This window comes from Ambystoma mexicanum, chromosome 12, assembly GCF_040938575.1.
Source record: "Ambystoma mexicanum isolate Mex_15411 chromosome 12, UKY_AmexF1_1, whole genome shotgun sequence".
Lineage (NCBI taxonomy): Eukaryota > Metazoa > Chordata > Amphibia > Caudata > Ambystomatidae > Ambystoma > Ambystoma mexicanum.
Genome location: NC_090936.1, coordinates 1,172,818,112 through 1,172,841,468, shown reverse-complemented (window position 1 = coordinate 1,172,841,468; position 23,357 = coordinate 1,172,818,112). Strand labels below are relative to the sequence as shown.

At 48.8% G+C, this 23,357-nt stretch overlaps 1 protein-coding gene across 2 annotated transcripts in view; it reads left to right on the top strand.

The window, feature by feature from the left end:
* Positions 1 to 12,448: 12,448 nt before the first annotated feature.
* The window catches only part of NR2C1 (nuclear receptor subfamily 2 group C member 1), a 614,538-nt gene continuing 603,629 nt past the window's right edge, over positions 12,449 to 23,357 (top strand). The window contains exon 1 of one of the 2 annotated variants that reach the window (XM_069629809.1): positions 12,449 to 12,584. The gene's annotated coding sequence lies outside the window, so the exon portion shown is untranslated. The remainder of the gene's footprint in view (positions 12,585 to 23,357) is intronic. The other variant, XM_069629810.1, reaches the window with a different exon arrangement.

Below are 23,357 nucleotides of genomic sequence, written 5' to 3'. Positions count from 1 at the left end.
CACCTACACTCCTGAGCCTTGCAGCAGCAAGGGGACACGGTGCTTCTTCATCCCTTTCATCATCAGGACTCTGTGGCTTCCTCTTTGCCCCCTTCATCATCAAGGTGGACTGCTACAGTGGAGATCTTCATTTTGGTGTGCTTCTGTCTTTCTCTTCGGTTTTTGTTGATGCTGGAGGCAGCCTCAGGTGAGCTGAGGGCAGAATACCACCACCTCTCCCCCAGGTTGGGCTGGTGCTGTGCCTGGGTGGGGTGACCAATCCATGTTTAGGTGGTGGGTGGCTGAGTTGCGGCCTTCAGGACCCAAGGTGGGGGTGCCTGTGCGCTCAAGCCCATGAGTGACGTTGAGGATCTGGATGGTGGGGCCGCGGCAGCCGCACAGTTTCCCCAGGACGGTGGTCACGCCGCAGCTCGTCAACAGGCCGTTCAGCCCCGGTGCTTCCAGTGCAACAGCCAGTGACGGCTCCGCAGCTCCCCCCTCAAGTTCAAGTAGGTGGTCTAGCTCCTGGGCCTCAGGGGCCACCGGCAGTACAGATTGCTGCTCAGCCAGGTCCTCCCATCATGGCTCAGGCACGAGCCCAGGCGGCCCTGCAGCCCATCCCCGAATTTGATGCGTCGGGCCCGCCATCCAGCATTGGGCCCCGGTGGAGGAGGTGGGTTGGTCGCCTCGACATGTATTTCAGGGCCGCTCAGGTGATGGACGACGACAGCAGGGTGGCTACGATGCTGTACTCCGCGGGGCCGGCGGTCCAGGAAATTTTTGAGTCGCTCACTCAAGCGGATGCCACCTACGATGCGGCTAAGGCAGTACTCCAGGCCCACTTTCTGCCCCTTGCCAATGTGGACTATGAAAGATTTGTGTTGTTATCGGCCAAACAAAAGGAGGATGAGACACTGGACACCTTTTATGGTCGCCTGCGCCACCTCTCCCTGGGCTGTGCGTGGGGGTACGCGGAGGACATGATGCGCACGATGCTGATTCAGGCGTGCTCCTCCGGCAAACTCAGGAGGCAGGTCCTGAGAGAGCTGGGTATTACTCTGCCCCACATTCTTGAACTGGGCCGGTGCCATGAGGTGGCTGAGGCACGGGCAAGCAAGATGGAGGCGGGGTCCCGCTCAATAAAGTCGGAGGAGGCATGTGCTGTGTGGCGTGGAGGCAGAGGAGTGAGAAGGCCTGGTGGGGGACCCCGTGACAGAGCTGGGAGAGCGGGGGAATCCTGCCAGAAGTGTGGCTACGACCTCCCCCACCCGACGGAGTGCCCAGCGGCTGGGAGGACATGTGGTAGGTGCGGCCTGCCTGACCATTTCTCGAGGGTGTGCAGGGCAGCCCTGCCCGTGACAGTGCCGAGAGGCCCGGCTCGGATTTGGACCCCACGCCACAACCGCCCGCCAAACGTGGCCCAGGTGGACCAGGATGAAGAGGAGACTCAGGGGTATGAGGCCGAGGAGGAAGAGAACATTTTCTTTGTTTCCAGTGTGGAAGTCCTGAAGGGGAAAGGCAGGAGGCAACCGAGGTGTGTGGTGGAGGTCGACCACTCGCCAGTTCCGGTGCTGGTGGACACCGGCGCCTCGGTCAATGTGATGGCCCGGGGGCACTATGATGCCCTTGGATCGCCCCCAAAGCTGGTCACGCCGAAAGCCTGCACCTTTGCGTTTGGAAGACTCAAACCAATACCACTGGACGGTGCCTTCGTGGCAAGCGTGGAGCACGAGGGCTTGCGAATCAAGGCCCGATTCTATGTGACCCCTGTAAGCAATAATACTCTGCTGAGCTGTGCCGCTGCCGAGGCTCTCGGAATTGTCAGCTTCGCATACTCGGTGTACCTCGAGGACGTCAATGACCTGCTCGACAAGTATGCCGCCCTCTTCAAAGGCATTGGGAGATGACTGGTGACCCGGTTAGGCTACACATCAATGACTCTGTGCAGCCCATTGCATTGAAACACCGCTGGGTACCGTTTCATCTGAGGGAGCAAGTTGACAAGGAGCTTGACAACCTGGTGAGTCTGGACATTATCGAGAAGGTCGAGGGCCCGACCCCCTGGGTGTCCCCAATCGTTGTGGCTAGGAAGCCCAAACAACCCGAATCTGTCCGGATCTGTGTGGACATGAGGCTGCCCAACAAGGCCATTAAGAGGGAGCGTCATCTCACCCCCACCATCGATGACATTATTGCCGAAGTGCAAGGGGCTCGGTTCTTCTCCAAACTGGACCTTCGAGCAGGGTATCATCAGGTGGTCCTCCACCCTGAGTCCCGGTACATAACCACATTCACTACTCATCGTGGGTTATACCGGTACAAGAGGTTGAGCTTCGGGGTGTCTTCGGCGGCAGAAGTTTTTCAGAACATCATTAGAGGCACCCTCGCAGATCTGGAGGGTGTCCTGAACATTAGCGATGACATTTTGGTGTTCGCAAAGACCGAGATGGACCATCTAAGGAAACTCGGTAAGACCTTTGAGCAGCTACAGTCTCTGGGCCTCATCCTTCATCGGGACAAATGTGAGTTCCTGCGTCCCTCCATTGAATTCTTCGGGTTTGTGTTCAAGGAGGGGGGGTCTCGCCAGATCCGAAGAATGTCCAAGACATTAAGAAGGCGCAGCCCCCCCGAGTCGGTGTCAGATGTAAGAAGCTTCCTGGGATGGTGACCTACTGTGGGCGCTTCATCCAAAATCTCACCTCGAGGTCGGAGCCGCTCAGGGCATTGACGAAGAAGGAGTCGGCCTGGCACTGGGGCCCACTGGAGCAGGCTTTTGAGGATATCAAGAGCGCCCTGACAGCAGAGGACACCATGGCGTTTTTCGACCTGGCGCTTGCGTCGGAGATCATTGTTGACGCCAGTCCATTTGGCCTGGGTGCTGTATTGACTCAAGTGGACCGGGACGGGATCATCCGGCCCGTGGCTTACGCCAGCAAAGCGCTCTCGGAAACTGAGCAAAGATACTCCCAGATTGAGCGGGAGGCGCTGGCGGTCCTCTGGGGTTGCAGACATTTTCGACTCTATGTCTTGGGGCGTCCAGTAACAGTGGTGACTGATCACAAGCCCCTGCTTCCCATTCTGGCAGGGTCATCCTCGAAGCCCCCAGCCAGAATCGAGAGGTGGATGCTTGCTCTTCTTGAGTATGGAGTCACGCTGGTTTATCGGCCGGGTGTCAACAATGCGGCGGACTACCTCTCCAGACACCCGGGAGTGCTTGGGGGAGAGGAGTGTGACACCTGCGCGGAAGAGGCCGACGAGCACGTCCGAATGGTGGTGGAGGCGGCCACGCCGAATGCGATCCCTCTGTCAGAATTGGAGGCGGCCGAGGACGAGTGCTTTCAGATCCTCAGGCACTCAATGCAGCACAGCTCCTGGAAGTCCATCCTGGAAGCTCTGGCGGGGCGGACACAGGAGGCCAAGACAGCACTTGAACAACTATGGAAGATCAAGGATGAGCTGTCGTTCTCGGCGTCGGGCCTGCTGCTCCGAGGTGACCGGATAGTGGTTCCCCAGTCCAAGGTGAAGGAGGTAATTACCTTGGCCCACCACGGGCATCAGGGAGCCGCCAAGACCAAGGCAAGGCTGCGGCTGAAGGTGTGGTTCCCGGAGCTTGAGCGGAGGGTCGATGACTTTGTGGTGGCCTGTGTATGGTGCCAGGCGGCCTTTCCTCTACAGTGAGAGCCGGCGATCGAGGTGATGCCCCCAGGCACGCGGCCGTGGGAGGTCGTCCATGCGGACTTTGGGTCCACGTCCGTAGGCACACACTTCATCGTACTAGTCGACGAATATTCACGATATCCGGAGGTGGAGTTTGTCGAGTCGGTGGCCTTCGAGCACGTGGTTGTGGCCGTGGAGAAGGTGTTTGCGGCCCATGGTTTCCCCCACACCCTGTGCTCGGACAACGGGTCGCCATTCCAGAGCGAGCGGTTCTCCGAGCTGATGGAGAGCTGCGGGGTGCAGCACCGGAAGGTATCTCCTTTGTGGCCCCGAGCGAACGGAGACGCTGAGAGACTGATGCAGACACTCAATAAGACCTTCAGGATCGCTCAGGGACAAGGGCAGTCACTCCAACGAGCCCTATACCAATTCCTCAGAGTGTACCGCACCACCCCCCATGCCTCCACGGGGGTGGCTGTGGCAGAGGCTCTGTTCAAGCGATGCCCCCAGGGTCTGCTACCCGAAATTGGGGAAAAAGAACCGGGAGTGATTGATAACCAACAGGTTGAGGCAGACCGGCGGGTGAGGATTGAACAGGAGAATGCTGTTCAATCCCCCCGGCTCGAGTCGGGGGATGAAGTCCTTGTCCGCAACTGACATCCTCATGGAAAGCTCTCGCTCCCCTATGAGCTGGAGCCGTTTGTCACGACTCGCTCCCTTCGCTCCCGTTCCCACCACTTGGGGGCATGATTTGGGGTTTATTCCCTACTGGACCTTTCCTCCGAACCTTATGCTACAGTGCTGTGATGAATTGGGAGCGCTAAATTCCTATTTTCCAAGCTACTTCCCTTCCGGATCCATTCCAGGTTTTTGGCAGCCAGCATGCTTCTTTAACCAAATGACTATGCTTCCCAGAATGCCTGGCCCACTGCTCCACCTCCACCCTTGCAGGACAAGGTTGGGTGGAGGATAGGCAACACCTGTGGCTGCAGGTGCAGCAATCAGCACACCTGAGGCGTGTGCTCGTTAAGCAGCTTTAAAAGCCTCAGTCTTACTTCAGTCCAGCGCTGGTCATCGTTTGCAGTGTTCCTGTTGTGACTAGTCCCTTGTTCCTTGTTCCTTGCCTTTGTACCTAGTTCCTAGTTCCTGTTTTCTTGTTCCTCCGCCCTGAATCTCGGATTCATGCGCTAATTGATTTCTGCTCCCTTGATTCCCTTTTTGTCTTCCTCTGTTTGGAGGCAGCATTTCTCAGTGCTTTCCCCTTTTAGATGCAGCCCAGTTTGTCTGTGTTCTATATTTCTTTGACTCTGTCCTTTGCTGCTGTAAACCCGTATGCCTTAGCCTTCCTCTTAGATTAGCTTCCTGTCTTTTCCTTGGAGGGGTAGGGAGAAGTTTGCATTGGTTATTTCGTTTTTCCCTGCTCCTGATCCTTACTTTCTATTGGGATCCATTCCATGTTTTCCATTGCACTTCTGCATTTATTTCCCATTTGATTATTAGGTGTGGTGTGCGGTTGTAGCTAGCTCCTGTGTGAATGCTTATGTTTTCCTCACTAATTTGTAATCACTATTCCAACTTAGGTATTTAGTTTTCCTCCCATTGCTGTTCTAGCCTTTCTGGGTCCCAGTTTCATCAACAGGATTCGTGGGCTAGCTGACATTCAAGAGGTTTATCTCGTCCTCGTGAGTACAGTTCTTTAGTTCCCTTATTTAATACCATCAAGAGTGTTAGTGCACAGATCCTGTCATTGCTTGCCCTCCACGTGGGTTTAGCGCTGTCAGTACCTGTAACAGCAATTGGGGGTAAGGCGCTTGCCGACTTTCCACGCGGTCAGGTGCTTACCCCACATCCCTTTTCATATATTGGTTTTGTTGTCACACTCTATTTGCACTCCTGGGTTCTAGCATACATGAGTCGCTGTTCCTGTGTGCACGTAGTTTAATTCGAAGCTATTCAGTGTGTGATTTAGTGCACATTTCCCTTGCCATATTCGCTGCCTTTGTACTCGCCTGACTAATCCTGACAGAATGACCAGCCCAAAATTCCCATTGAATATGGCAAGTTTAAGAAAGAAAGGCAGCAAGGCCTCTAACAAGTTTGTACAGAAAGCTTCCCCTACATTTACCTGTGACAATCAAATCACTAGTCCTGACTTAAATGAACTCCTTGTCACGAATGGGCATTTACGTGCAAAGTATTTTTCCCATAGGATGGCACATCCTACATTGCCTGATCCTAGTTCTATCTTTTGTTTTGATCCCGATTCTATGTCAGCGCAAGCCTTAGCCGCAGAAAACAACACACTGTTAGACTTATTATACAAGAGTACCTATGTTGTTGAACCCCATGATTCCAGTTGTGCTTCACCTCAGATAGAACAGTTTCATGGTACAAACATAAAGAATGGAGGGGTTCCTTGCATAACTTCTGTTTTCTACCCTCAGTCTAAAGCATACTCCTTTGCACAGGTACATACTGTAGTCCCTAATGCCAAGAGGTCTAATGTCAATAGTTTGCTTAAGGGAAACACAGACCAAGTTGGTAAGAGAAACTATAAATCACAGAACCTGCAAGCAGTAGAGGACAATGTACAATCGGTGCACATCCAGATTGCTAGTGCAGGATCCAGCGCTGATGCCACTATGCCTCCCCCTGTGCCTACTGATAGTGATGTACAGTTAATGCAGGGCATGCTAAGAGCTAAGCTTGAGGAGTTAAGACAAGAATTCATTTCTTTACAAGAGGAGAATAAAACCTTGCACTCTTTACTGAATACACCTCAGACTTTATCTGTTGATGTTGATGAAGTGAACACTGTTCAGCCCCTGAGTGCAGAGACTCTGGTAAACCATGATGTTTGTCAATATGTTAGATCTATTGGGAGTGAAAGTCTTTCTTCTAGCACAGCGCTTAATCTGGGCACAGTTTCTAACAATTGTTCTGCTGTTTGTCAGGGATTGCAGTTAGCTGAAGATTTACAAGCCACTCCTTTACCTAAAGTTTCCTGTGTAGCAGTTTGTCATAATTCTGAGCTAGCACACATGCAAGCTTCTGATTTCCAAACACAATCCACAATGATGGCATACACAGATTCAGTCACTACAGTAGGCTTAGGCCCTGCTCTTATTGATACAGCTGCTGAGACTGAAGTAGATGTTCAAGCTGATGTGGAAAACGATGTTACCTCTGGGTTCACTCTTCCTTCTGCCAATTCTGATCAATACGAACAGTCAGAGATAGTACAGATTTCATGTTCTGATGAACTCATTCCACAGTATACAGAACCAAAAAACCGGCAGGCGATTCCTGAACTGTTGATTGTTAATCTGCCTCTTTCAGAAGCTAAAACAGAGGAATGGACAATTGACGAAATCCTGATTAACAGAGACTTTACTATGGTGATTCCACTGGTTGATTTTGACTTCTACAAAGAAAGAGACTCTGTGTCACCCACTAAAGAAAGGGACTGCAAGGGTACAGCTCAGTCTTTGGTTACTGGTGCCAAGGAGTCTACTGCCCTAAAGGTGCCCTCCATTCCTGAGCCACCAATGTGTCTGTCAACTTCTGAGACTTCTGTCTGTCCTCCTACAACCATTGACTCTTCTATGATCCAATCCACAGCCCTGCAGTCATCTTTGGCACACGTGTCTTCAACCAATGAACCGCTGCCATGTCTGCCATTTACTCAAGAGCCAGTCCCAAAGACCTGGACATGTTTGTATCCAGCAACCGAGATTGCTTCAGCTTGCATGCCTTCAGCCTCAAGGTTTCCCCTGGCCTGCCTGTCTTCAGCTACAGTGACTCATCCTGCAGATCATCCTTCAGCTTTAGAGCCTCCGGTAGTCCATCAAAAGTGCATGTCTCCAGTCCTGGAGTATACTGAGTATTTGCCTTCAGTTCATGAGACGCCTGTATCCTGCTTAGCCTCGCTGCCAATATCAGAGGTATACCTGTCTACACCATCAGATCCTGCTGTATTTTCTTCTGCTCCAGCGATTCCTCCTGAATCCCAACCATTTACTGTCGATGAACGTCTAGCTTGCCTTTCTTTTGCTTCAGGAGGAGCACCAGAATGCCTGCCTTTTCCACAAGACGATTCTCCCAACTGCTTCACTTTAGCATCAGAGCCTCCTAAAAATGCAGCATCAGAGTTTGAGACTTTTGCCAGCTCCCGCTTCAGAGTCATCAAGCTGGACCAAGTGGTGAGTCAGAACCACTCACCTGGGTGTGCACAGGGGGTGGTGCAGACCGGCGTATTACCTACAGGACTTGTGCAACAGAATTCCGCCAAGAAGCACCAGTTGGGTGCTAGTAGCCAAAGGAAGGGAATGACTGCTGCAGTTCAAAATGTGTCTGTTATTGCTCCTTCTGCGAGTGTGCCTGAAATACCAAGTACTGCGTCTATCACTCCTATCAGTATGCCAAACGTCCCTGCTGTTGTATCCCACGTGCAACAAAGTGGCTACACGACTGTCACCAGGAGTACCAGCCTTGTACAACCCATTGGACTTCCAGGTCTCCAAGGCGTAGAGCATGTGCAGTCAAACCTTAGTCACTTTCAACCACAAGCCTTTTCCCAGATGGATGACAGAAGAAAATCTGAACCTCTACCTCAGCCGCCACCTTCTCTAATGGCTGAACATAAACCTGTCAGATATCCTTAAGCACGGCTCCTTGTTGACCCGTTGTGAAGAAAATATTTCTTCCTATCAATGTGTCTCTCAGGGGTACAAAAGGACAGACTGAGAGACTAATTGATCGGAAGATGATGATGTAGAGTCGTTGGTATCGGGAGAGTTGTGCGGACCTCAGGCTTCACGACAGAAGAGACATCCAGTAACCTTCCAACAACTGCAGAAGACGATAACTGATTAACAACCACAAATACCCTCTCTCTGATAAGGACAAAACTGCTAAACCCCAACAGGTAATTTACCTTCCAACAACTTGCATGAGACAGGCTTGACCCAGAAGCGTTTCACATAAGACATCCTCTAGACTGTTGGATTCTGGAGACCATAAGAAAGAAAATATGCAATCAGTACCAGATAGCGAGAAACAGAGAATGGTAAGGAAGGTAAGGAATCTTACCCTGGTTCTCTAGAGGTTGTCGTTTCCGATGTATCCCCTTCCAGTCTTCCCGCTGCATACGTGTGAAGTTAATCCTCCGCTGGTCCAGACGGCACGAAGGTTTAGAGGCAGTCTTTAATCCATCACCCAGCCTATTCCCGCCGGCACGAGGACGCCTATGGGGTGCTCAGGAAGTCTCTAGTCCAGCACCAAGCCTATTCCCGCCGGCACGAGGACGCCTATGAGGCCTAAGACTACCCAGGAAGGGAGGACAGGAAAAAACAGAGGAAAGGGGAAAGGAAGGAACAATAGGGAAAAAGGCAGGAGGTCTCCAAACCTCCCAGGTCCAAACTCCACTTAATCAAAATCACTAGGCAAGAATATCCAAGAACAATCCGAGGTCAATAATCCGAGACAAATAAGGGCAATCCGAGAGCGTATCCAAAAGACGTAATCCAGGGTCAAAAACAAACAACAAAATCCAAGCGAGAGAAAAGCCACTGTCAAGAAACGATCAGAAGCAGCGAGTAACTGGCGCCGGATAGTTAAGTACCCAAACTACCGGCAACAAGACGATCACATGACCCAGTACGTGCGCTATCAGGTGGAAGACTACGCACCCACTGACGTAACCTCCAAGGCATCTTCCACGCAAAGCGTCGGAAACGCAGTTTCCGACGAACACGACTGCACCGAGCCACACGTGGAGAACCCGACTCCGCCCCCTGTCCGTCATTCGATCGTAAAAGACGCTTCTGTCTACGGGGGGACAGAGTAACTGGGGGGGTACCACGAGACCTGAAGCGTTTTCTGACAAAACCTTTCCTGAAGCCAGCAATTTCCTCACCTCCCGCATGTCCACTCTCGGCAGAAAGGCTAACAGGGCTTCTACCATTGTCTAAGGCCTGTTGCACCAGCCTGCCTCCCTCCTCAGAGACTTATAAGGGTCCACTCCCAGTGACTGACCTTCCTGGACCTTCCAACTCTGCTTCAGGTCCTGCAAGTCCTTCATGCCTTTCTTCGAACCATGAGTCTCTTCCTCACCAGAAGCCACCGTTTCCATCAGTACCACCTCCAAAGACAAAGCGCTCCTATCATGGAAGTCCATCTGCCTTTGCCCACAGACCACCATTTCCATCAGTGCCACCTCCAAAGAAAAAGCACTCCCATCATGGAAAGAAGATGTCTCGTGCGGGTGGCGGGCACCCGAAGACGGCCGTAGGAGGGGGTATACTGTCACGACTCGCTCCCTTCGCTCCCGTTCCCACCACTTGGGGGCATGATTTGGGGTTTATTCCCTACTGGACCTTTCCTCCGAACCTTATGCTACAGTGCTGTGATGAATTGGGAGCGCTAAATCCCTATTTTCCAAGCTACTTCCCTTCCGGATCCATTCCAGGTTTTTGGCAGCCAGCATGCTTCTTTAACCAAATGACTATGCTTCCCAGAATGCCTGGCCCACTGCTCCACCTCCACCCTTGCAGGACAAGGTTGGGTGGAGGATAGGCAACACCTGTGGCTGCAGGTGCAGCAATCAGCACACCTGAGGCGTGTGCTCGTTAAGCAGCTTTAAAAGCCTCAGTCTTACTTCAGTCCAGCGCTGGTCATCGTTTGCAGTGTTCCTGTTGTGACTAGTCCCTTGTTCCTTGCCTTTGTACCTAGTTCCTAGTTCCTGTTTTCTTGTTCCTCCGCCCTGAATCTCGGATTCATGCGCTAATTGATTTCTGCTCCCTTGATTCCCTTTTTGTCTTCCTCTGTTTGCAGGCAGCATTTCTCAGTGCTTTCCCTTTTTAGATGCAGCCCAGTTTGTCTGTGTTCTATATTTCTTTGACTCTGTCCTTTGCTGCTGTAAACCCGTATGCCTTAGCCTTCCTCTTAGATTAGCTTCCTGTCTTTTCCTTGGAGGGGTAGGGAGAAGTTTGCATTGGTTATTTCGTTTTTCCCTGCTCCTGATCCTTACTTTCTATTGGGATCCATTCCATGTTTTCCATTGCACTTCTGCATTTATTTCCCATTTGATTATTAGGTGTGGTGTGCGGTTGTAGCTAGCTCCTGTGTGAATGCTTATGTTTTCCTCACTAATTTGTAATCACTATTCCAATTTAGGTATTTAGTTTTCCTCCCATTGCTGTTCTAGCCTTTCTGGGTCCCAGTTTCATCAACAGGATTCGTGGGCTACCTGACATTCAAGAGGTTTATCTCGTCCTCGTGAGTACAGTTCTTTAGTTCCCTTATTTAATACCATCAAGAGTGTTAGTTCACAGATCCTGTCATTGCTTGCCCTCCACGTGGGTTTAGCGCTGTCAGTACCTGTAACAGCAATTGGGGGTAAGGCGCTTGCCGACTTTCCTCGCGGTCAGGTGCTTACCCCACATCCCTTTTAATATATTGGTTTTGTTGTCACACTCTATTTGCACTCCTGGGTTCTAGCATACATGAGTCGTTGTTCCTGTGTGCACGTAGTTTAATTCGAAGCTATTCACTGTGTGATTTAGTGCACATTTCCCTTGCCATATTCGCTGCCTTTGTACTCGCCTGACTAATCCTGACAACGTTGGACGTGGAGGGTGTAAAGGGGTCCATGGTGACGGCCTCGGACGGAAGGTCTGCTGTCACCCGGAATGCCAGCTTCTTTAAGAAACTGGGTGACCCCAGGACTGAGCCACCTCTGGAGCCTGACTTGACGGAAGTGCCTGAGGAAGGAGGAGCCCCATCCAGACCACCGGAATCCCCGGTCCGGGGGACGTCTACAGAAGGACTTCCCGTGCCGGAGGTAAGCGGGAGGTACCCCCAGAGGGCTGGGCGAGGGAAACCCGCTTACCTCAGCGAATACGTACTGGGATATTTAGTTGATCAACCGGAATAAGGGGATCCGGGTGGTTGACATTAAAGGGGCTGTGGGCGTGCAGTGTTGTTGTTAATTGATGTGTGGTTTGCAGTGTATAATAAAAAAGCAGTTATGTGTTCTCCCCGAAAAAGGAGGAGTGTGGCGCTGCCCCGTGATGGGACGCGCATGCGGCGGCGTGATGTTGCACGTCGCCGCGTGCAGTATAAATAAACGGGGCGTTCCCAGCCGCGTTAGAGCGACCGGGAAGCCCGAACTGGAAAGACGTGTGTCTGGTGTGGTCTTTCCAGGTTGGGGGGCATACGGGACCGCATGGGGTACAGGACAAATCCCCAACAAGCACCAGTGAGTGGAATAAAACACACAGCAGGTGACACGGGTAAAAAAAGTGTGAGTTGCATGGTCTGAAGGTGCTGTACTTTAGGGGTGGGGGAGAGGGAGCACTTAATTTCATTAGAAAGTCTGTCATGGAGATCGGTGACTCATAAGTACTGGGACGAAGAAGAGGGACGTGGAGGTACGATATTGTCAGATCATAAGTATATATGAATGCGACAGTCAGTTATTTCAACTGATGTAGATATAACATCGATACAAATATTTCGGGGGGGAAAGAATACTTATATATGACAAAAATCTAAGACGAGAGGAAGCAAGATACGTTGCTTGCAATTGTGGTCCTTCTTCTGTCTTTAGGGCGCACTGCGACAGCCCGAGACGTGGCGGCCATCTTGGAACGGGCGAACCTCCCGGATAGCAAAAGAAAACGCGATTGCAGGACACCGAAAGCTGTCCGTAGGCGGCGCGTTTACGTTACGTCAGAACGCACCACCATCGCCCTACTACCGTCTACGCAGGCGCTTGCCCGGCCAAGGAGGCGGAGTAACGTACCTCGACGACGGAGCTGCAGGAAAGGGGTCACGAACTCTGACCCTGCGGATCTAAAGGGACCGGCGAGGGGTAAAAACATCCGGGTTCCGCCGAGCGGGCGGGGCCTGCCGTGGAGCGGGGAAGCCGCAGCCCGGGGCAGCAGGTGAGCAGCGCCCCCAACAGGCCGCATCTTGCCGGGGGAGGTGCTAGGGATGGTGTAAACGAGAGATGTCCTCTGGAAAAAACAACTCGTTTGTCATAGTAGTACTCCCAGATTGTGGGCTTTGCAACTACTAATGCTAGTACCCTCCCTCGCCGGCAGGGGGCACCATGTCATTGATTGGGGCCATGCCCCTGGAAACCCTCCAGTTCTCCACCCTCCTAGTTGGAAATAAACTTGCCCTCCCTTTACCTAATAAACAGAAATCCTGGCATTGCCCCAGAGTAAAAGCAAAGGCAATGAAACGCCCTTTCCCAAAACAGGGTATGCATGAAGACCACACCATACGTTTCAATAGCACAGAGCATCCTCTTCAATGGATTTAGACGCACCTTGGCCAAAAACGGCTAGCCATCACTTCTCACGAGCACCTTGCCATAATCCCCCAGCCATCCAGTGGGGACAAATAAATAAAGCCCTCCCCCCCATACGCCAACGTTCATAGTGCCATTGACCATTCCAGTGGAGACCCTGACATCTCACCATCCACGAACACCAACACGTACCCTTAGGTGGCCCTCTCCTATGACACCCTGATCCTCTGTCTCCCACGTCATTCGGACTGTTCTCCCCATTGGGATCTGTGTTTTTTCTCTCCAAAAGGGCCCATTCCAGCGCACACGGCATACCACTTCCCCCTCCCCCCAGGGGGCACCTACACGTCTCACATGCAGCCTGAAACACACGCCTCTCCTATCTTAGGATATACATGCCTTTTTCCCCCAGCACAAGACTAGCATGTCGTGCTCCCAATAGCAACATAGTATTTCACCCTCTGTGAACTTGCCCTTCTCTCGCTAATATGTCCCCGATTGATTCCCTTTCCCTTAACACCCTGTTCCTTTTCCTTTATTCTAGAATTCCACGTATGCATTCCTTTCTCAGACACGACTCCTCTCCCCAGGGACCATGATCTTTCTCCCTTATCCACTCCCCTAAACATCCATTGCACACACTGTCCTGTTAACATGCCGCCGCTAAACCTCCAGATCAAAGACCCTATGATATTCCTCCATTAGCAGTTGGGTTCTGGACGTGCCCTCCCTCTCTATGTCCCTGATCTTGTGGGTAAGGTGTTATTTCTCCCTTAAATATACTATAATCGCCACTAAAACTACAATGTTCTTTTTTTCATGAATATACATTTTTTTTAATGACCCTGGACTTGTTTCCCCCCGGCCCCCATCATCATACACAGTATCGACCACCAGACCTTTAGTGAATCATTCGGCACTTAATACAAACAAGACACAGGTGCGATGATACCTGCAATGTGAGAAGTCCAGTATATTCTGCGAAGGAGTATTCATAAACTCTAGGAAGTGTGGAGAGACATCTCAATAAAGAACACAAATAAAGTTTGTCGTATATTTCGTCATATTTGGGAATTGTAAAACAAATGCACGAATGTGATCGTTTAATTGTAGTCTTTTCCTATGGGAAGATGCTTTGCTTAAAGTCATTGGCAGTTCCCTACTCTGCGATTATGCACATGCTTCAGACCTCCAAACAAACCATTCCAGGGTCAAACCTTTCCGAGTCTTGCAAGAGTTGTATTTTGCTGTCCTTTTCCCTGTAGTCCTAGGGAAGTTGGCGATGGTGAGTTTGCGGTTGTCTTCTATATGAATTGCTGTTCCCTTGTCCTTTACTATTGAGGTTTCCTTTTTGTATGTCATGACTTTTGTACAATTGGTTGCATCTCTCTGGGAGCTATGAATGTATTTGGGTGGTGGGGGGCAGCAGCATTTAATAGCAGGGATGTTGGATTTCCACATTCATCTTGCTTTATGACCTCCTGACGTTGTCAACACCTCGGGTTGGTAGTGGAAGTTTTTTTTTTTTTTTGCTGGACCGGAGGTTCTGCAACAATATTCTTACTTTGGTTGCTTGAACCTGGCACTTTCTTCGTGCCAAGACTGTGCGACTGGTTTGGATTTAAAATTTCTGTTCGTCAACACTCCCCCCAAATGGAGATTTCTTAGACCTGAAAACTTGTGGCGGGCGCCCATGCATGCTCTCGATTTCTTTTCTTTGGTGCTTTACTGCGTGCTTAACTAGTGCTGTCAACACCATGTATTATACACTTGGGATTTCTATAAATCCTGGGCTGCTTTCACCTGGGCCTTGGGGTGTCTGAGGCAAAGGTAGACGTGTGTGTGTGTGTGTGTGTATGTGTATATATATATATATATATATATATATATATATATATATATATATATATATATACACACCTAGGGTTTTTTATTAGGTTTATAGCAGAGTGGCCATATGTCTTAATTTGAGATGATTTGAAAGAACTTCCCTACCTCCCCTGTGGTTGGTGCCGTGAGTTGCCAGAACTCCCATCTTCACGCGTGGGTAGGGGGCACCAGAGGGAGATTAGTCTCTCCTGATTGGAGCCTTGCCCCTCCCGCTTCAGCTCAGTTAATTCCAGGACAAAGTTGCTAAATTTGGTGGCTGCAACATTTCGCAGCAGGCCCCTGGGTCAGGAGAGCTGTGTTGAACTTGTCTATAGGGTCTTTCCCCTCTCCTTTCAAGCATTCCCTTGTGCCCCCTCTCCTGAAAAAGCCTTCTGCTGATCCTTCCTGCCCGGCCAACTATCGCCCAATCTCTCACTCCTTTTCTGTGCAACTCCTTGAGAAACTGCCCATCTCTCAGATGAAACTTCACACTGAATCTGCTGGTTGTCTCCATGGCCATCAGTCTGGCTTCAGATCGGTCAAAGGCACGGAAACTGAACCCCCTGTAAATCTGCTCTTCAACCTCAAATCCAGCTCTCACTCTGTCCTCTCCTCTGCCTTGGACACGGTCAGTCACCCCACCCTGATCAACCATTTCAGTGTGAACCTTGGCATCACTGGTCGGGCGCTAACGTGGCTGACCTCCTTCCTCTTGGACTCACCCTCCCAGGTTCACCTTGGGTCCTTCCTCTCAACACGTGGTGTTCCCCAGGGCTCTATCCTCTCACCCTGGCTCTTCAATGTCCATCTGGCCCACCTGATCTCTACTTTCTCCTCCAACTTTTCGTGTTATGGGATGACACACTTCTCTTTAAGGCTACCCTGTCTCCTCACTTATTCCTGACTGTCTATCTGCTATTCAGGGATGGTGGGCCTCTAACGACCTCTGCCTTAATGCTAGTAAGACAGAGATTCTTCTGATTGGGACCCCAGCTGCCGCTTTTCCTCTCTTCCTCTTGTCGCCCTCCTTTAGCCCCCTCGCCTCACTCTCCCGTGAGGCAAAAAACCTTGGCGCCACCTTCGACTCCTCTCTCCTTTTATCCACACATCAGACCTTGCCAAGAAAGCCCACTTCCAGCTGCACCTCTTCAGAGGTATCTTCCCTTTTCTCACCTTCCCCCAGAAGCTCACTGTCTCCAGAGCTCTGGTTCTCTACAGGCTGGATTACTGCAGCAGCCTTTTCTCAATCTTCCTATCCCTACTCTACCCTAATCCAGAACAGGACTGCAAGACCTATCCTTGGCCTCGAGCCCAGGGACTGCATCTCTCCAGCTCTGAAATCTCTCCACTGGCATACCAGTGGCCGCAATGATCAAGTTCAAGACTCTCTGGATCATCCACAAGGCTTTCTAGGGCCATGGTCCTCTCTATATCCAATACTTTCTTCCTAAATACCCTCCTTCTAGAGCCCTGCGCTCAGCTACCTCAAACTCTCTGCGGGTCAGATGTTTCTCCAAACAGCTAGTGGGGGGAAGATCTCTTTCCTCTGCAGGGGCCTCCCTCTGGGATGGCCTCCCTGCCCTTCTGACTTGAGCCAGATCTGAAGTTCCGGAATCTGCTGAAGACCACCTTTTCCTCTTCTTCCTTCTCTCTACCACTCCCCTGCTAATCTACATCTCTGCTCGTCTTTACTGTGGGCGTGGCTGCCCTCAGTATCATAGAGTACCGCGCTCCCTCCCTTGACCAGTCACCCTGCACTGTCTTCTGGCCTACTCAGCACTTCCGGTCTGGGACTTCACTGTGTAGTCCTCTGCCGTCCTTGCACTTAAAGGCGCGTTTTAAATAGATCATATCATGATTGCACATACCCATTAAGAGTCGCAGAGAGATGTTGTACATGGGCCGGAAGAACCATGTGCAGTTTCACAGCTGGGGTTTCTAGTTCCCGGTATACACCACAAGGGAGTGGACCAGATCGGGATATAGAAATAAGCAGCCAACCATGCACTCCAGCACCTATATTGCAGTAGGCAATATACCCGGCAGTAGAGCGCCCATGATCCCAAACAAACTAACACCATAACGCTGCAGAGAAGTGGCAAGAAATTTCCAAAATGCTGTTCCATTCTGCGTACGCTTTAGAAACCTCCCAGTTGCATGCCATAGTGAATGAAATCTATGGTATCGGGTAATATTATCCCCACCAAAAATATCGCCGTATACATGGTAGTCGGGAACTGCCATAGGTGATATTTTTAGTGGGGATAATATTTGGGGTTATTGGGAGCAGGGGTGTCCCCCGCTCCCTTTAAAATAATGAGGGTTGCAGGGGTGTCCCCTGCAGGTTCTATGCCTGAACATCCCCGCAAAAATACGGTGATATTTTTGTATGGTGCCATTTTTGCAGGGATATTGACACATGGAACCAAATTTATACAGTACAATCAATAATGTAATAAGAGGAAATTATATCACTACCAAATATAATCAATCACAGAGAGGGAGACCAAATAAGCCTGGCTAGTAACCAATCGGGGACCATTTTAAAAATGATTCCAGAGCCCTATGTGTATAAAAGGGGCTAAGTAACCTCAGTCAGGCTTGGGCTGAGAGGAAGCGGACATGCCTGCTTAAGCTCTTTTGATACAACGGGAGGCTGCTGGAGGGAAAACTAGTGCGTGGTGGAAGACTGGGTAAGCGTGGATAGGTGGCAAGCTGCTAAGCCCTGAAGGAGGAAGGCTGACCAGACGGGCACAATATCCCCTTTCTACTCCTTGCCGGAACTGGAAGGCAAAGTCCTGTGGCTTTCAATCCGCAGCCCTGTGGAAAGACAGTAGATGTTCACATCGTTGGGAGGAAGGGCCAGGGCCAGCTGTGAATCCTGAACCAGAGGCCTAGGAGTGAGTCATGTTGTGAAAGCTGTAGTCTGAAGCCGTCTTTAAATCCTGTAGCCCAGGACTTGTGGTGAATGCTGAGTCTTCGGAATGAGGCCTGTTGTGAACCCTGAAGCCAAGGCCCAGGAGGGAACTGTTGTGGCACCTAAGGATATCAAGCGATTAGTCGGTTTTGTTGCAAGTAGATTAAACATTCTGAAAAAAATTGAATACGATTGGAACATGGAGTTTAATGAGGAGGAACATTTTAATCTTGAGAAAAAATGAAAGCTCAGGGACCTTGGAAGCAAAAAACATGAAATTATTTCCGACATTGGGTCAACCTCAGAAATATTTCAGCAACTTTTCATCTTGGGATGGGAGAAACATTTTAAAAATTCAGAGTGAATTGTTTAGGTACTCTTAAATAATTGTCCAGCAAATAAGGGTCTTGGAGAACTTGTATTCTCTCTATGTGAATACGAGGAACCACATGGAGTCTAATTTGTTCTCGAAGTTTCTGTATGTTAGGCTCCCAAACGTTACTGGTCATTTCTGTGGTTCGCTTTTGGAATAGACTAGAAAAACGATAGAATTTGTATACTGTATCATTTCAGTTGGATCTCAGCAGTTCTCATTTGTTATTAAGAAATTAAATGTACTTTTTCATTTGGATTTTTGCCACATAATTTAAATTGAAATGGATTTTGTTTTTTGGATATCTTTGAATTGCATACTAGATGTTCTTTTAGTGTTAAGTTTATGTGAACACTATAATAAAACATTTAAAAATAGTGGCGTTAAAGACTGACTTTGAAGAGTAGAATTGTGAGCAGTTTGCATTGGCCATTCATTGGAACAGTGTTGGCTTTATGTAGCGTTGAGGCTCATGCTCGGGAGGATAGCTCCGGGGCAACGTGCTCGCCTTGGAAGCGAAGCGGGGCAACAGTTTCGATCACCAGGTCTGCGTTTAGAAACCTCATATCATACTTAATATCAGGTTTGGTGTCTTCCTGTTGGTGCACCCTTTTGAGTTTTCTTCATTAGAAGTAGGGCTCCCTTGGGGTGCCGAGGACTTATTAGAAAAGAAATGGATCACTAGGGATTATTGGGACCACTAAGGGATCTCCATTTAGTTTAGCCCATCAGGTCGCTGTTTCATATAAAAGTCTCCTTCATTTTAGAGTTTCCCGTAGTTCCAGTAAGTGTTGTCTCATTCCTCATTAATATAAAGGTCCTGAGTGAAGCACACTTTGGGCATGCACATTGTATCCATGCCTCGATTTTTCCCACGCTGTGGTTATCACTTTCAATTCTGGCATGGTAAACCTTTTTAATATATGCCAGTAGAATGGATCCCTCAACTTTAAGCTCTTCTTTTCTTTACTGCGTAAGCTAAATGTGGTGTTCACTTTTTCAAAAATGTTTGTTTAAAAAAACGAAAAAATGCTAGTTGGTGCTTGCTTGAGTTTGCCCGGCTTATTATAGATAAAGCATAGGACTTCAACTTCCGCCCCATCTGTTGCCTTCAGAAGTGTTACCGGTTTGTCCTTCCTGATTTTTCCAATCTGGACTTTGGTGCTAGTTGTTATCTTCCGTTGGCTCTGCCACTGTGAGTTGCCTAGCCATTCACCATCTCAATGTATTAAGCTTGTTGAAAGCACTAAGCCTGTGGCCCATCTCTATAATGACTTGGCATATTTATGAACGTGGGCTCTTGCTGTGAATCTGAGAGAGATCGTCAGCATGCAGTTTTCGAGATGGTGAGTTGTCACACTACGTTTTCTTGCTCCTCCTTACCAGTGGAGTGCTTTCTGTCCGTTTTATCTGCATTCATATAATACCCCACAGCAGTGACCAGGAGATTGTTTGGAGGTGTTCTTGCTTCTTGTGACAGATATATGTTTGTATGTTCACATGGTCTGTTGCTTTCAAGTCCGAAAAGGGTTTGTGGTCTTGGAGGGTGGGGTGAATATATGTAGAATTAAATAGGACACATGTTTTTGTGGGTCCTGTGGATAAATGTTTCATCCTTGGTTTATTGAGAGGAAGCATACTAGACCTTCTGTTTGACAGTATTTGCCGGTGGTGGCATTTCTCCATATTCTACCTGTGCTGTTTGGTGTTAATGCAGGGCCTTCCTTTTTATGTCTGTCCATCTTCACTGTGATGGTGGGAACGGATATTATACAGTAGTGGTTCACAGCACTACTTTACATAATTGTAATGCAGAAACAGGTCAGTAATGACCCTTTGGAGCATTACGTGAGGGGAGTATTACAGATGGCCACTTTCTTACTGCATTCGATTGGTGCCATGTAATACGTTTTTACGCTGTTATTAAGGGGGCACTTGTGATTTCCTTCCATAAGGTTGTAAAAGTAATACAAATATTTCAGACATTGTATTTACCTCCACCTCCTGGGGTGGAGAAACCAATGGACAGACTTTCCATGCAGGTCTGCCTTGAAATACTACGAGCCGTATTTCGATGCACCCTGAATTGGGCAGACAGTAAACCCAAAGGTGTTTTGCTACTACTGCCAGATTTACTATTGCCACGCAATTCTGAATGTTGATCAAAAATGTAATATTTGTATGGTGCCTGTTGGCCTTTGGAGCCAAAAGTAGCTCCTGGCTGTTGGCGTCAAACTTATAAGGTGTTTTTAGAGTATTATCAGGAGATAATTGGCACCTGGGAATTTCGAGTTGTTGCGTTTCCTTGGCAGTACTAAAAGTCTGTCGGGTTGGTCGCTGACCAACACAAATGGAGTGGCTATTTGTTGGTAGTGTAGTATATGTGCAACATTCTGGTTTGGTCTTTAAGTGGAAGATCTTTACAACATTGTGCTAGTATCCAAATCCTCATATTAATACAAACAAATAACCACACATGGGCAAATTCCCATCAGTCTGCTGTAATTGCCCCCTCTCCTATGCAAGCTTTGGGGCAATTGCTAGTATAGTTTCCATAATTAAGCTTAAAATAATATCCACTGTACATCGTGAACCAATTTGGCCACAGTGGCCATTGACGTGTGCCATTTATTGAATAGTTAACATAGCATTGTACCATACATCGAATAACTGGTAGTCTTCACCCAACATTGGGGCACAGCAAAGACCAAACCATCTAGGTGTGTTTTCAGATAATTTGTGGAGGGGAGATGGGGGGGGGGGGGGGCTTGGTTTAGACTGATTGTGAACAGAGGGCCTTGGAAAAGTGGGATTTGTGGACACGTGTCTTCCAAAACGAGATGGTCTTGTGGCTTCTCCCGGGGATTTTATATTTTGGGTTCATGATTGGAGAAATATTGTTACATATGTCCACTTGTAGATCGGATTTGTTTGACAGGTTTTGTAAACCAGTTATTCATTCCTTGTGGCAGGTAGCTGAATAGATGTACTTGTTTTGCTGTGCTCCCGACCAGTCCGATTCTTAATGTATTTGTGCGCCCGAGGACTTTGGGTGGGCTGGCACGCTATAAGAAACCAAGCCTTTCGCACTTCAGGTGGAGCCGGCGGGTTAATTGTGTTGTGATCTTGCGTCACCTTGTTTCTCCCTTCCCCTTGCTGGTCGTGCTTCCGTTTCTCTGCATTTTAGTTAGTCCGGTTTACAATAGCTGTTAGACTTAAAATAGATTTTCCATGAAATAGAATAGCAGATACAATGTAATATTACAATTATTAATCTCATTAGATGGCATAAAAAAACGACACTCCTTAACATCACCTATTTAAACCAATCCTAAAATGTTCGTTTTGTTGCGGGTGGTTGCCCACTTCTGAAAATACAGATCATATTACCAGGCTTCCAAATGTGCAATTGCATCTAGCCATTGGCAAGTCATAACGAACCCTCGCCGAATAAGAAATGGTGTACTGTGTGCATGTAGGGAACAGAGTGACTTTCAAAGCCTAGTTGTTACCTGGCAACTTTGACATTTTTACCCCTGGTATTCCGTTCATGTAACATTCTTGTAAAGAGAAGATGGCCCAAAGTAAAGATTTTGTGATGGGTGACGTGGTTGGTCATAAGATATACATGCGCTGAGGTGACCAGAGATGCTGAAAACCGGGAAGGGTATTAAGGTTTGGGCACAAAAGCATTGGTTTGGCAACCAGCTCCATTTAATGGGCTCCCTCTGAATCAACCATTAGCTTTTGTTGATGCTGCCATGATGTTTTAGTGTCGTTTCATACTTCTGTTATAGGGGAAGGCTAAGTGCAGTCCGTGGGGGAGCTGAGAGGGGGGTCATTGTGCCTTTCACAACCTGATGTACCCACCCCGTTCCAAAAAGGGACATGTTGGGATATTATGGACACTGCAGTGGTTTTATGTTTAGTGTTTCTCCATCCTCTCCTAACCAGCTATGCCCCTCTTTTCAACGCCTCTCCTCCACGTCACTGTAAATGATTTACATATGTGGTTGGTTAAGTGTAGTGGTGGAAACCTCCAAGTGGACGGGGAACTTTAGCATCTGCCAACTCTGTTCCCTTCCGCTTACTTCACCCTTGCTCATGCTATTCTTTCCAGCCGATTTAAGGTCTGGTTACCCTGGGCAGGGCCATAATACGCCTCGGACAAGGCTTTGAAACTACGATGGTAATGATTAAGCGCGGAGCTAAATCTTTCTAACATGAAAGTCTGTCTGTTAGGGGAATTGTCTTTTTCCATTAAGGTAAAACTTTTCTAGATATTACACCGCAGTGTATGGGTTTCTTGTAATCTACACCAGCTCAGTAAATGTTTGGTGCTCCAACATGGCCCTTTTTTTTTAATTTATTTTTTACTTTACGTTTAATCAATGGTAGTGTCCTTCCTTTCTAGTTTGGGCTATTAGGTGGTGATAAAGCACCACCAATAAGCCCACTCTATTGTAGTACAGCTAGGAGGAAGGACACACAGCTTGAAAGTGTTTGGTTATTTATACACCCAGTGCTCCAGTTGGATTTTGAAGTGAGTATTTTACTCCCAATTTTTAGAATTGAAGAGTAAATCCAATTTCAAGAGCAAAAATGATTTTCCTCCTTTGCAAGAGAAGCACCTGACAACTATCCAGTTTGTGCGTAAAATTAAAAATTTGTTTGGAAAAGTGACAAAACCGCTGTATTTCAAAGTGGTTCTAAATAATGTATTGCACCTGTGGAAAACATTTTTCCCACACAATCATAGCCTCGCTTAAAACTTCCAGATGCCAGGGCAATATCTGCCCAGCATCAATAATCAAAGAAGCAGCAAGAGACTTGGCCCCGTTCATTACCACACTAATTAATTCCTCATTCAAAACTTGCACGATCCCTACCAACCTTAAGGACACTTGGGTCCTCCTGCTTTTCAAGAAACATACTCTTGACCAATTGCAGACCTATAATAACAGTTCCTTTCCCCCCTAAAAATCATTGACAAGATTCCAAGATGGCCGCCGGCACAGTGTAGACGTGCCGACAGCGCTTTCCGGACCCGACTGGTGAAAGGTGCCCACCACCCCATCAGCGGACCCTCTACAGGCAACGTGGGAACCCACGTGGGGTCGGAGAAGAGGGGTGAAGGCTAGGAGAGTCGTTCGGCCCCAGAAAAGCAGTTTGATGTGCACGGCGCCCGGGGCGGTGTAGAGCTGAGAAACCACCGAGGAAGGGGACAAGGCCTGGTGCGCTGC